This window comes from Hippichthys cyanospilos, chromosome 7 (assembly GCF_059441005.1).
Source record: "Hippichthys cyanospilos isolate Australia breed blue-spotted pipefish chromosome 7, RoL_Hcya_1.0, whole genome shotgun sequence".
NCBI lineage: Eukaryota > Metazoa > Chordata > Actinopteri > Syngnathiformes > Syngnathidae > Hippichthys > Hippichthys cyanospilos.
Genome location: NC_142375.1, coordinates 18314310 through 18328595, shown reverse-complemented (window position 1 = coordinate 18328595; position 14286 = coordinate 18314310). Strand labels below are relative to the sequence as shown.

The following is a 14286-nucleotide window of genomic DNA, read 5'->3' as shown; positions in this document are numbered from 1 at the left end:
TGACCGAGTCAAACAAAGAGAGAGCATGACGGAGACAGGAAGAGAGGGAGGAGAGATGGATGAGGCCCCGCCGAGAGGGTCACGGGGTAGAAGCACACACGAGACAAATAAGCACAGAGGGAGGAAGAGATAGAAAAGGGCACCTAGAACTGAAATGTATCAACAAATGCACCGATAAAATGTTGCTGATGCTTAAGTGATAGGATGATATTTGACTTGAATTTTCTGTAGGACAACCCAATACCAAAAACTCTTGATCGCTACAGCCCTAATTCAAGGTTTTAAGTATTTCTATTTTTAAAAGTAAAAATGATACGGCATTGTTTAGGCCATCTTAAAGTTGAAGGCAGACGTCAGGCATCTTCCAGCAAGTACATTAACCCCAAGGAGCAATTTGTTGATAAGAATGACAGAAAAGAAAATGTGGAATTCTGTTTATAGCGAGTCCAGGTGGGAATGTAAACACACATCGGCCTCGTGTGGAATATTTTGCAAAACTGAGGATCTATTTTAGTGATGCTTTCTCAAATTCTTGCCTTGTTTTTTCAGTATGTGAAGGGCACAGACACTGCAAATGATAATTTCGCTAACTTGACAGGCTATTTGTGAATCAGATAGGACGCTAAACCCGTCAAGACAAGGAGTTAGATAACGCTAGTTATAAATAGAGGACTTTGTGGTTAATTACCATAATTAGATGGGGGAAAAATCATGATGAGGAAATAAAGATAGGGGACACTTTTTCTTCATGTTCTAATGTCACAAGAAGATATTAGTGAGACTGAGTTTAATGGTGATTATTCTGACAGCTCTCGACTATCTGCCTGGAGACGAACTGCTTCGCAGAAGGGAGCAATATCTACTAAAACAGCCAGAAATGGGTTGGCACAGCTGATTAGCCCGTAATACTGATACGATGTCAGTTTGGCTTTTTGTCACTCCCTGTGGAAAGAAAAAGGGAGTTGCTGCTCAATGTGTGTTGGTGCAGCGAGTTCTACCTCAAAACCAAACAGTTGGTGTTGCATACAAGTACAATGAGGGAAACGTGACTGATAGCTTTTGCATGTTTGTGCAGCGTCACACAGGGGAAACATCTGCATGCATTTCTGAGTAGTGACGGCAGGTAAGCTGGCAGTAAATAAGGAGTGGGAGGGAGTTAAGGAATGCTAAATCAGGAAATTAGAGTGATTCAAGAAAGTGAAGGCAAGTTAAATGTTCAAAAGTATTCAGACAGCAGGCCATTACAACTATAGGAACTAATACTAATACTTCATAGGAAATTAATAAGTCGGCCCTTCCATTTTCAGCTACAACATCTGTTGATCTAGCAACGGCACTAATTGAAGGAACATGTAGGAGTTAAACTTGAATTATCCATTAGTACGTTAACAGTTTGTTGACTTAAAAGACAGTAAAATTGAATAAATATCAGCATAGCTTTTAGACACTATTTTGCCAAAAAGGACAAGCAGTTAAGAAAATGGATGGATGGACGGACGGACGGATGGAAAAAAAATCTGTTTTTGCCACATTACGTAACGTTATGAATTGGTGATTTTTTTATGGAAAAACTAACAATAGCTTCCACAATCAATTACAAATATGAAGCTTTGACTATGGGGCAATTGATGGTACTTAAAGAGATATCCATTCATTTTCTATAGATGTTTATCCTCACTAGGTACCTTGTACCTAGTAAAGGGTTAAAAGGAAGCGAGCAGGTTTTGCTGCAACAAAATCAGTTTTTATTTATTTATTTTTTTATGATTGACACCTGCAACTAACAATTCTTTGAATGATCGATTAGTCTGTTGGTTATCTTGTCGATTCTTCACAAAGCCAAAAAGTTTGCCGACGTGGATTATGACAGAAAAAGGAGAATACCTTTGAGGACTGAAATTCAGAGGATTTTTCCTGTTTTAAGTTAAACAAGTCAAACTGATTGACCCAATTAACCCAATTACAAACATGGTCATTGGATAATGTGATAATCATAGCAATTTATCGTGGCAGATGTAGTTTTCCTTCAAGCAAACAATTCCCTAGCTCCTGCCCATATAATTTTCCCTGCTGAGGCAAAAAAGGGACAGCGAGGATCACAGAGAGAGAAGACACTGCCCCTCCCCATGAGAGGACAAAAGAGCAGCCAGTAAACTGAAGGCTGTGGACAGCCTGGGAGAATACACAGGTGCCAGTAGAAAAAATAGCAGGGGAAGGAGAGATGCAGGAAGGGAGGGTGTCAGTGGCAGAGGCCAGTGACAGATAAAAGGCCATGTGAGATGCCGCTGGCAGTACAGACGGACATCAGACAGGAGGACCAAACAGACTTCATGAAAAGACGATTTAAAACGATACATGACATCACTGGCAAGATTCCCAACAGGCTGCTGTTACGTCCCGCAACGTTTCACGGCTAGTTTCCTTTCCGTGCGACCCGATTACATGTCACAATCACAGCATTGTTCTAACATGAAAAAAAAACATGGACTTGCGGCTTTGGCCTACGGACATGCTGCGGCCTGACAGCGAGTCACGCTCGATGTGCTGGAGAGCCGGAGTGCACGTGATGGCTGGGGTGAGAGTGGGAAGGATGCGTCCCGAGGAACCAGTCTAAGATCCCAAAATGAGGATATGCTCATACTGCATTTCACAACTCCGTTTTTAAACATTATAATACATATTATTTCTAAGATAAACTGTTTTCCATCCTACTGCGATCACCGCGTGCATCATAAAATTTAGAAAAATAAAGGCCACAGAATAGTCTTCTACCAATGACTATCAATCGTTTTTGTACATTTTGTGATGTCAAACATTTGTCTTCTAGGAGGGGCATGAAAAGGTCACAGTAATGACCTCAATAAAATAAAAAATAGCACAATTCCTGTTGGGAGTATGATTTGGGCAAGTATATACATGTGCACATAAATTTCAATGATGATCAATACACACAGCAAAAACACTAATTGCATATTTCAATACAAGGTATACTTAATTTTAGAACCATTTCCAGGCTGATAGAAAATTAGCATAAAGTTTAAAGAGTAGTAGTCCTTCAAATAACAAATATTCACACACAAAGTCTAGCAACACAAATAGACAGTTAATGAAAAAATACTCAAAGGTATTTCCAAAGCTATGACAAAAACTGTTATATTAATATATTTCAATGCAATGTATATCTGTTTTGATGTAACCACTGTGAATGTTTGTCTGCTTTGTGTGGAACAATTGGAACAAAGAAGTATTTGGCCGGATGGTGAATAGGGTCTAACATATATTAGATTACGTGTAAATGATGATACGTGTCAACGATGAATATCTGAGGGTGTGGATCCTTTAGCTCAGGGGTGTCCAAACTCGGTCCTCAAGTGCCGCTCTCCTGCATGTTTTCCAGGGTTCTTTGCCTGACACACCTGATTCAAACAATCAGAATCATCATCAGGGTTCTGCTGAGCATACTGATGACCTGATCATTTGAATCAGGTGTGTCGGGGAAAGAAACCTAGAAAACATGCAGGTTAATGGCCCTTGAGGACCGGATTTGGACACCCCTTGCTTTAGCCCCTTACTACTGATAAACAAAAAATGTAAATCTTTGAAACTTTTATGTTTTCGAGAACATGAGATTATTTTTCATGAAAAATCATTTGTGATGATTGACCCAGTAATTCCTGAGATACAAGGGTTCTAAGGAAGGTAGCCACGCTACTTTTTGCCGAAAATGTTGAAATAGCTCCCAAACCTCTGCTCCGATTCGCCTAAAACTTTCGATTTAGTGTTCTGTCATCAGTCTCATCGAGTCTCGTCAAAATCAATATCAGCTTTGTTAAAGGTTTCCGATTTTTTGTTGTTTTGTTTTTGATTATTTTGCAAAGAATGATAGAATCGTTTTATTTAGTTACTCATTAATTTTCTAGTTGTTCTTTCAAGTAATATATTTAAAGTCATGTTTTGACAGTTGAATAATTACCAAGTTTAGAAATCAGTGAACAATCATACCTATTAATTGGGATTTCCATATCAATTAACATCATTATGATTATTATCGTTTGTGATTATTGTCAGCCCTACTACATAACCTTCAGTCAGTGACGGTCCACTCCGGCCCATAAAGGCATTGCTCACATAGAGTGAAGCTTGAGTTATGTAATTATTTAACATAACCTCCTTGGCAAGCATTTTCACTCGGACTAGTTTCTCTTGCCAGACCGGTCATGCTTGTCATATCAAGCTACTACTACATTTGTGTGACTTCTTGATCGTCATGCACGATTTGACCTGCTCATGTTGCTAAATTAGGTAACCGGCAGTGTCTATCAAAATTGAGCCTTTGAGTGAATATGTGATGTGGAGATCCCCAAGGGTCTCCATACATGCATGTTTGTCTTTGTGGTTTAGTTGTAGGCGTGTTAACAGCTGTAAAGACCAGTGGAGCAGGCCTGTGTAGTTAGTGCATGTGTGTGTTTACAACACGAGTCATGACAGAGCCTATGTTGAGTGCACTAAATAACACCATGTAACAGGTGTGTGTCTCCTTCTGCGGGGCCAAAGCCATCAGCAAAAGTACAACATGGAGATGCTTTTTGTGCCAAGATTAACATGTTGCATCATTTCTGTGAAATCCCTAAAAAGTGTTCATGTTTAATTCTGATAAAAGCATGCAGTAATAATTTTGTTTGGCAATCATTCCATACTGCTGGTCTGTCTAGACTGCCCTGTTGCAGAACAAGGGGACACATCATAGCTGTAAGAGGCGAGACAGCCGCTATGTGCACTCACTCCTCCCTTCACTATCATGTCGAGAGCACTTGTCCTTTTTGAACAGTATTTTATAGGTCACATCCAAAACTGCTGATGCTGACAAATTATCAGATGATGAAATGCTCTTAGTGGCGCCAATATAGTGTTCGGAAGGGTTTAAGGTTTGTAATTTGATGGAATGACGTCGGGTTGGATAAACTATTTAGGGTTGATTGAGTAATGTCTGCTTAGTGGAAGCCATGAATTCATTAAATAAAGAGGGAGGGAAAATGTTTCAGTCCATTACCTAAAAGCAAGGTATAATGACAAAAAACATCTCTGTTAATTCTTCTGTGAAAGAGGCTCATTGCAGCTTTGAGGAAAAAAAAAAAAAAAAAAAACTCATGCCAAAGCAAATTTTGTCTTCATATCGATTGGACCAAATGTCAATCAGTCACTGCTTTTGGGAGGCAAACCACAACCGACCAAAAACCTATCCCCCTTTGCCAAACTGCAAAAAATCTTAAGTATTCCACTCTAAAGCAATTTTATATACAACGGTCATAGCTAGCTATCTAACTAGATAGCTATACAAGTACACAGCTAGTTAGATAGTTAGCCAGCTTGTTCTTCATTTTTGTACAGTAAAACATTCGGGAAAACAAGCCAAGCCCACATGAATATTATTTAAATAAACCTGGAATGCTCATGTGTGAAGTAAAGAGACAGAGACGAAAACAGAGGGCATTGTCATTATATTTGTGCTGTTTTTTTTTTATTTGTTCAATAAACTTAAATTATAGTTTGAGTTAGTTAAATATATGCAACAGACACAGTCTAGCATAGCTAGCGACGGCGAGATAAGTAGACAGCTAGCTAGATAGCTTGTTCTTTATGGTTGTACAGAATAACCCAAAATAAATGAATCTAAAATTAACCTGGAAAGCTCATGAATGATAGAAAATTATAGTGGAAATCAGAGACCATTGTCGTTATAATTATTGTTAGAATTATTTTTTTTCTGTAAATGTAGTTTCAGTTAGGTATATACAGCTTATAGCCAGAAAGCTAGCTGATAGCTAGCTGGTAGCCTGATAGGTAGCCAGCTTGTTGTTTACCATTGCACAATAAAACATTTGTCTAACAAGCAAAGTCCAAATAAATACACTTAAAGTGGAAGCGAAAATCTCATAACATAAAATGAGAAAAGACGAATACAGAAGACAAAGTTGTTACAAATGTAGCTAGCTCAGTTTTGTTCTGTATGTAGTTTTTTAAATATACCGTAAACACTAATTTTGATAATTTGGTGAAGGCCTTTTTTTTTTTTTTTTCAATTTTAGTAGCTATTTTGTTCAATTTCATTAACTGTTTCAATCATTTTGGTAAACGAACAAAATACTGATGGACGGATGTCAAGCCCTTGTTGGACACCCAGGGACACACTTTGAAACCTGATGTTGTGGACAACCAGATGTGCATGAGCGGTCGGGTTGTCGGGTGTACATAAATCAGCTATGAGCTCATCCTGCTGATGGCTGTTTCCGTGACAGCCAGGTAAGGCAGCCGGAAAGACCAACGCTAATTTTTCCCCTCAGCGACATGTGCGACATGAGTGCTGAAGCTGATGCTTGAAATGCGACAAAGACAACAGGGAATTGTGACAAATGTGTATGATTTCTTGTGTGTCTTTCTACAGTAAATCATGTGCTTAATTAGTTGCACTTTAAGACTCCATGTGGAAACGCTACATGCTCTAGCTACAAACAATCGGAGTAATAGAAACCAGACTATGGACAAATTTACATAAATTCCTAAAAAGATGCATGTTTTAAGTATGGATTTTACAATTCTCCTTTTCACATAGAACTGCTGAACTTTATTTGAGGTTAATCAAAAGCACCTTAAATGTTGGCAGCTGTGTGCTGACTCCCTTATTTTCGGAGTGGATGTTACTGGTTGATTCTGAACACTGCCACATCCCCAATTACTGAATAAGAGGGTGTGTCCACTTGTGCCCACAATATCCTGTTGTTTATTTTCTTCTGCCATTTGGTAAAAGTTCTGGGAATGATGAATAGTGTTCTGTTTATTATATCATAGAGCGTACATTTTATAATAACATTTGAAAAAGTGATTTAGTAACGAAAATGTAGATTGTAAGCACATCGGTGTCTTTATTATGGTTTTTTTGGGGCAGCTTTGCAACTTGTTTTACACAGGGCTCTGACAAAAATATTACATTTTTAACTGAAAAAACTGATTCAATTTTAGCAAAATACTTTTTTTTTTTTAATATATATTCCTTCTTTGGCGGGTTGTGAAAAGCACAGGCGGATTAATGCAGACTTGTCTGTTATGGCTCAACTATTGTATATAAAATAGGCTATCATTTCTAACTTGGGATGAGAAACAATGCAATTATTTCAATCTGTCATTCCAAAGCCATTGTGTTTAGCTGTGTGCAATCAATGTAACTTGATCCGCACACACTGTTGAGACGAGGGACTGTTTGCTGAGACTTTTCTTGAACCCAATTATATGTCACGCCCTCACAAATAAACACGCAAAACTTACTGTAGCTATATATAAACCATGAAGATTGAATGCGCTGTGAATCTATTTTTCGCATATTTCAAAGGTGTTAAAGTTATTACACTGATTAATTTTGTCACCTCATCTCCACGAGTATGATAATATATCACTGCCAACATCTACAGTGAATATGCTAAAGGACCTAGTGGTGGAACCAAATTTAGCCTGCAAATGTTGTTTGTAGGACCAACAAGCTTTTCCTTCTAATTATCCGCCAGCAGACGACAGCTCTCGAGGTTCAACCCAAACGGGAAAACAAAGGGGTGGCTTAGCGGGTGGGAGGGGGAACGGGGGGGAGAAGGCAACAGCTGTAGTTTGGAGAGAACTAGCAGGGGAAAAACAGGGAGGGAATACGATAACACAAACGTGCTAAATCACGTCATTCAAAACTAGTCAGATGGGGTTTTGCTTGAGGATATATCTCGAAAAGACACAGTGAAATAAGAAATGGATGAATATTGAGGGTGAAATCCTTCATTCAGGTGGTACTCGGTTGCTGTACAAGCACCGTCTTTATGTCGACTTCCCAGTTTCCCCTTTCGGGATAATAGACAAAGATGAACCAACAGCAGCTGCCGCAATGGAGAGTTCTTTGCGCTCGTCTCTGCTGTGTTCGAGTGCAGCGTGTTGAACCAGAAACAGGTGCCAGGAATTGGTTTTAAGTTTGAGGCTTATGCAAACTCATGCGCATTTCATTTATTTCACATTATAGGAACGTACTAATTATCCTTCCTCTCATTGTATTTTGATTGTCATTCAAAAAAATACTTTTTTTGTTCCTTGTGAAGCTGAACGAATACTTAAGTATCTCTTATGTTGTAATGCCAATGTCATGTTGACTGGTCAGGCCCTATTAATCATTGCAATTTTTTCAATCTTAGCATCGTTCGAGGGTGGAAACATCATAAATAAATTATGATAAATGGAGGCAGCTCAAAAATGGATGAAGTTAGGGCAATTTGAATGTTGACATGATTAAATCCATTCATCTTTCAATGGTGCGCATAATCTACTAATGTGTTATTTTCATACACTTCAATTCCATTTTTTACAATAACCTTTTGGCTGCTGAGAAATGAAAGTTGAGACCTTAAAGAGGTTGTTTTGGTAGAAATCCTGAAACGAACATCGCTGTCGAAATTTCATATTTTCGTCAATAAGTCAAAATAAAAATGGAATTTCTGCGACATGAGCCTTGTTTTGGAAAAACCACATATTTCCCTCAGTGAACTATATACGCAAACAATTTCTCAGTTTTAAAAACAAGCATCTCCCGCACTTCACTTGCAGCTGTCACTTTTTGTCTTGCTTTTGTCAGCCCACAAAGTAACCATCTAAAATGAGGGAAAAATGAGGTTTTCAGGACAAATAGAGCATCACAACAATTCATATTTCTAGTTCACGTTTGATATTCATTCTTCCAATCTGCAGTCCAGCCTCAAACCTAAATTGCACCAATTTTTGGAAATCGGTGGTTTGTGAAATGCCCAAAGTGCAGGCTGAATTATGTCAGTGACGTTTATCGCAAACCTCACTGGCCTTTTCCTTTGACTACTTTCGGAATTAAATTGAACGGCTCGGCATTGTTGCCTGACAAATCTGCTTTCCACCAAAACGCACGTGCGCTCACATTAGCAACCGAGTTGTGTGTTTGCAGAGTCAGCTCTAGGAAAGCGTGCCTTGTTTAGCCTGCTAACACGACCCATTGTTTTGTTCAAGAACTCTTGACTAGCCGGCACCCCGCCGGGGTGAAAATCAATGGCGTGAGTAAGAGGATGAACAAGTAATGTCTGGGGATGGCCGTTGTTCACGGTTTCTTTGGGAACTTCATGGCAAGGAGAGGGTCAACGTTTAAACAGCACGACAGCAATGGCATTGGGATCGATGCATGTGGCCCTGGGCACCGTTATAATAAGGGAGGGTCAAGGGTCAAGGTATGTCAGGGTGCAAGGCTGCTGGTGTTGACATGTCACATGAGGGTTATACTTGGGATATTACTGCTGTTGAATGAATATGTCTTATACAAACATAGTAACAAAATTTTCACCTTCATGGGTGACTTCAGAAGAACACTAAAATACTCATTGGAGGATGAGTGAGTTGCTCCTTCATCTTACTCCCGCTGAGAGTATTCCGGCAAAGGTGGGAAGTGGGTAAAATTTCATAAATAGAAAGTTCAATTTGTGAAGAAATTACGTGTGATGGCTGGAAAGATGAATGAAAAAAACATGAACATGAACATGAATCATGTGAAATGATTTGGAATTGTATGGAATGATATTGATTGACATGGAATTAAGAGATAAATATGTTAAAGTTGAAATAGTTTGACGTGGTCGCATGAATGATTGGAATGGGTTAAATCACAGGTGTCAAACTCAAGGCCCGGGGGCCAAATCCGGCCCGCAAAATGCTCATTATGACTAAGATTCTAACTGAAATACCAAATTTGCAAGTTGCTCTCAACTTTAACGTTTTTTGGAAAGCAACAAGCAATGAATGAAATTTCGGACAGCCACATGCTTGTAACCCAGTGTACAAGGTAAATTGAACCAGCTGAATGTTTTGAATTTCAAGTTGGAACTTGAATGTTTAAAATTGAATATGCGATTGAGAGTGGGGACTTTCTGGTTGAAAATTTAGGAAATTAGGTAAAAGCATTTATTTTGGGAATGAGATAAATGGAAGCATAAACAGTTTGAGAAATGAGTTGCATGTTAAACACACGACAATAAGTCCGGGGGCTCGATAGGGCAGCGGTTTAGGTTGGTCCGCTGGTGAGGGTGTGGTCACCTACCGCTCTGTCAAAGGATGTGGGGAAATGAACTAGCAGTGAACTGAATGTGATCTAGGTTGCGAGTATCACACAATAGGTGCTATTGTACTGCTGAGGCTGCAGGGCGCCCGTCGGCATCGGCATAATGCCCTTTAGACACTCTACCCTCTGCCCTAGGGGCCGGGGCCATGTGAGCCTCAGACCTCCCCCCAAACTAATACTGTACTTTGAAAAGTTCTCAGCTGTACTCTTAACACATTTGGATTTGGACAGAAGGTAGCATTTAAGTAATGCAGGCGCTTCAGCTTATTTTGTATGATTGCGTTTGAGAGACAGTCAGAAATGCTTCTATTATTTATTTATTTATTTTTTTACAAGGAATTCATGGTGCTTGCGTCAATGTCATGGTGCATGGTACTGTTTTTCGTCACATTTATTTTCATAGTTGGGTGCTTTGGCCAGATCCACAGACTGCTATTTCGATGGTGTCACACAATTTAGGTAGCTGTCAACAACAAGCAGTTGAACCAAATTGGACAAAAGCTCATGTGGAACCATGGCAGTGTAACATAATCCAAAACACCTAAACCAGGAGTGCTCAATGGGTTGATCACCCGAAAAAACCGTGTTGTGTACATCAGATGCTGCTCTGGGAGGAAAAGCGGACCAAGGTTGTTTGTGTCAAACATTACTCATTATGGTGCAGTTTATTTTGAAGCAATGATTGGCCTTCTCACAATATATGGCTGCTTTACTATAATGGAGAAGATCGGCAGCCACCACATTATTTTTTCTGCGCATTCGGCCCATTCCTGCCGAGTCTGTATTCTGTGTTTAGCGATACCACGTAAAAGAAATGCCATTAACTCATTCAGTGCCAGGGACGTATTTTCACCCTTTTTTTTTTTAAATAGTCCAGACATTCAATCCCAGATACTAAAGTATCAGGACATTGATGTCCTTAATGTACTTAAGTATCGATTTAATACTTTGAAGTATCTGGAATTGAATGTCTGGACTCTTAAAAAAACGTGTAAATAAGTCCTTGGCATTGAATGAGTTAATTGATTACATTTGCGCTGAGCTGTATTTGGACTATCATTGGTCACGATGACCCCCGCCCACCCAGGGCATCTTGGGACAAAAATGTGCGTGCACCCCGGACCAACACTATCAAATAAAATCCAAGACGAGCAATTACAAGCTTCATTTACATACAAGCCGCGATTCAAAACAATTCAAAGGAGCACAAACACAATAAATTCTTTTGAAGGCCCCGCAGAACAAAAGCAGGTAGTCATTTCACACGAGGAAGAGATTTCCAGGTATGGAAACAAACATTTGAGAAATGACATCACGTGATTGGTACACCGTCCTGTTTGACTGGATGTCTGCCACTGGAATGAATGAGAATGTGATCTGTGAGTGTCTTCAGGTGCTTAACTGTTACTTGAAGCTTAGCAGTTGGGAGTGTGTATTCACATCTGTCTGCAGGGCTGTGATGTCAGAGGAAAAAAATGACTGCGTGCATATCTGTCTACTTATGTCATGGTATGGCCTTGTAAGGAGTACTCGGGTGCATTCCCCAGAGAACACTATATCTGTGCGAACATAGACCATGCAAAAACATCAAACGACTGCACATCCATCAATGTAATGTACAAACTAGCGTTCGCTTCTCACCTCAAATATTTTATGAGGATGTGGAACGTGGGGGGGCCTCCTACTGGGGGGTGTTTAATACTGCTTTTTTTGTGGTGCAAACACATAACATGTCACGTGAAGAGGACAGTCAGGGAAGGTTTAAAACTTGAAACCCAAAAAGAAAATTGCGTGATAACCAACAATGAATTTTGAATGACATTTATCTCCCAATAGCATGTGCATGACTGCAGTACTTCTTAACTGAAAATTTGAGCAACGCTGAAGCAGCAATCACAAGACAGCTCTTTTTGAAACTTGTATCAGATTTGCAATTCACTAAAATTTTAACAGTCGATTTTAAACACTCCCATTGCTTCAAAAATAAAATACACTAAAAATCTGTAATATGTGTTGAACGTAAGAAAAAATATTGCACGTTTCAACACTTTAATAACAGGGATAATTTACTGTCTTGAAGTGTTTAAACGCTCACCAAATGTTAATATGTCTCAAGGGTGTAAACGAGCATTCAAAGAGAGATCCAGTTACTATGATTTGAAAGCTTACAAATGTGTGTTTACTTTTGACTCTTGAATAGGAAAAAAAACTGACAAATGTAAGTGTGAAAAATGGTTTCAGTCCCATACGAGCACAATGTAACAAATGAATGAACAGCAAACCATGCCTAATTCCAGCAAATAGAATTCTTGAGCTTTGTCCTTTGCCACCAATTCTATATTTACTGCTCATACTTCTGTGTGGCATTTTTTCTTCCTGGAAGTGTGACCAAAACAAAAGAGGAACCCTTGTATGTTAGCTCTCACTTTGCTGCTTTCACGAACGGAAGTTTCAAATGAATGAGCTTGATTCGAAACTGGACGGTAGGCCGACATGTATCCGTAAGGCACATTTTTCCAACTCCAGTTGTTTTCCCATGGACCACGTGTAATGGAACCACTACGTTCATGCCGGAACTCTTCTGTCTGGCCTAGAGACACCACGGCGTCAAAGCAAGGCGTTAGGGCCGCTTCAAGTGGAAAAGTCACCCGATGTGAAGCTTTTAAAGGCCGTCTGATAACAGCCAAGCATGTCAGCAGCATAATTAAACTCAGGCGGTCTCGTTTTTACTACCTGCTGCTGCACATGCTCGACTCCTGAGCGCCTGATGTAAAAAAAAAAAAAAACAACGTTCATTAGCGTCTGTGAAGAAAATGCTCCACCTCTCATGTTGCGGATAAATACTCAAGCAAGAGCTGATGACTCTTGACATTCTTATATTGGTCCAAGGAGACCAAGATACAACAGATATATAAATATTTTCCAAGTTCAAATCAGTGAATGAGAAGACAATCGCCAAGTACACTAATATTCTAAATTTGTGCAACTTCCAGAACCACCCCCAAAAGAAATATTAGATCATTGGTCTTCAAATTGAACACCTGCACCAGAATTCATCACAGACTGACTTTGAAAATGACATAGAACTTCCCCTTATTGCATCAAGAATGCAAGATTGACGAACAAATAGACAAACTTGTTGCGCAGTCAGCTGTGTGATACTTGTAACTTTGCTTAACCACTTGCAATCCCCTGCTCGGGACGTCATTTTTAAAATGCCATTGACCATAACTCAGCATTGTGAGCCCTCCTATCTTCTATAGATTAATTTGAATTGAATTGATGCCGGTCAGACCTGGCAGTTTTGACATCAGAGGCGAGTAAAAACAGTTCAATGGAGAGATTGAGAAGAAAAAAATGCTTTTATTTTTTTCCCAAAATTTGAAAAGTTGAAGAAAACTTGCAAGTTTGGTATTTTAGCCAGAAACCCAACATCAAATCAGCATTTCACGGGCCACATAAAATGATGTGGCTGGCCTGATTTGGCCCAAGGGCCTTGAGTTTACACCTGTGCTTTAAAGCAAAAAATATACTGTACATATATTTTTTTTTCAGTGTGAAACCTGGGAGACAGGTAACGAGTGGTGGCACGTGACAACTTTGGTCGAATCGCTCTAGTATGGGGAGAATCTACGTTTTTAAAATGATGAACTTGATTAAACCTACTGAAGATCAAATTTGTTTTGTCAACTTATTTTTTCCTGAAACATTTCATTAAATCATTATTTTTAAAGGATTTTTTTGAATGTTTGTTTTTCTTTAAAATCTTGAGTACCCTCTGGAGTTCCTTCAAGTACCCTCAGGGGTACCCGTACCCTCATTTGAGAACCACTAATATAAGCCATTATTCAAAATTCCTTTTAAATGAACTTTTATTGGAATTCAAATTAATCTATGAGAGATTCAACAATATCGTAATCCTCAGACAAAACCGCAATGAAGAAAGTAAAGACCTGTTCCAATTCACACATCAACAGTTCACAAAATTCTGCCAGGAAATGTAATTTAATGAGGACAATTATGTAGTTGACTTCATAATGTAGCCTACTTTTGTATTTTAAGAGTTGTATTAGGGAGTGATTGACAAAAGCAGCGTTTGGAAGAAGAAAAAAAATGAAAGGATTGCATGC

At 39.2% G+C, this 14286-nt stretch overlaps 1 protein-coding gene across 1 annotated transcript in view; it reads right to left on the bottom strand.

The window, feature by feature from the left end:
- pkn1a (protein kinase N1a) overlaps positions 1–14286 on the bottom strand; it is a 33523-nt gene that overhangs the window by 18651 nt on the left and 586 nt on the right. The gene's annotated exons all lie outside the window — the stretch shown is intronic.